This window comes from Sapajus apella, unplaced genomic scaffold, assembly GCF_009761245.1.
Source record: "Sapajus apella isolate SASKATOON/1434 unplaced genomic scaffold, GSC_monkey_1.0 scaffold124, whole genome shotgun sequence".
Lineage (NCBI taxonomy): Eukaryota > Metazoa > Chordata > Mammalia > Primates > Cebidae > Sapajus > Sapajus apella.
The window spans coordinates 4,379,422-4,380,597 of NW_022437064.1; the positions used below are offsets into that span (position 1 = coordinate 4,379,422).

General features: G+C 37.9%; 1 pseudogene; it reads right to left on the reverse strand.

Annotated features, from left to right (window-relative positions):
- The window catches only part of LOC116538997, a 21,712-nt pseudogene extending 21,251 nt beyond the window's left edge, over positions 1 to 461 (reverse strand).
- Between the last annotated feature and the right edge of the window lie 715 nt (positions 462 to 1,176).

The window sequence follows — 1,176 nt, forward strand, 5'->3', positions numbered from 1 at the left end:
ATATATATATACACACACACACACACATATATATATATGTATACATATATATGTAATATATATAAAACATGTATATTACATATATATATTTCAGTCTGGTCACTATCACTGAATTGCATTGTGATTACACAGGTGTGTGGTAAGAAGGTTTTGGGGGTTTAGTAAGAAATGGTACCTGGAATCCAGATGTTAGATTGAGATGACTTGGCTTGGTAAGAGATTTTCTCAACCGTGAGGCTGTCGTGCTTCAGGGACCTCACTGCAAAACAGCAGAAGGCCACTCCTCCAGCCTCAGTGAGCCTCTTGTGAGAACAGGACTCTAACAGTATGCTTACTAATAGCCCTGCTGCACCTGCTCTGGACTTTTTTTTTATTAACAATGTATCATTTTAACTGGTGGCACTATAATGTTACTCACCTAAGATTTCGTTATTGGAATATTTGTCATGCCGGATACTCATATCGCCTTACATGCCCTCCAGTCATGTGAAAAAGTTTCCTTTGTTTCACATCCTGCCAAGACTTGGCATTGTCGGAGCTAGACACTTTTGGTAATCTATGAGAGTAGTTGATAAATATATCATATAAAATGCTGATTCCACCCATGGTATAGATGAACAAGAAGATCTTGGATATGTGCACCAGGAGACAAAAATATTTATAGCAGCATTTTTGTAAAAATAAAATACTACAAATCCCCAAAATGTCCAGTGAATGGAGCAGAGAAGAAATACTTTTTATCTATTCACACAATAGACAATTACAGAGTAGTAAAGACAATTTGTAAAGACAGTAGCTGCAAATTCCAACATGGATTTATCCTTATTTATTTTTTTTTAAATTTCAACTTATAGATTCAGAGGGTACCTGTTGCAGGTTACATGAGTATATTGCATGCTGCTGAAGTTTGGCATTTGAATGATCTCATCACTCAGCTGGTTAGCACAGTACCTTTGATGGTTAATGCTGTCAACTTGATTGGATTGAAGGATACCAAATATTGATCCTGGGTGTATCTGTGAGGGTGTTGCCAAAGGAGATTAACATTTGAGTCAGTGGGCTGGGAAAGGCAGACTCAACCTTAATCTGGGTGAGTACAATCTAATCAGCTGCCAGTGTGGCCAGAATATAAGCAGGCAGAAAAATGTGAAAAGAGAGAGACTGGCCTAGCCTCCC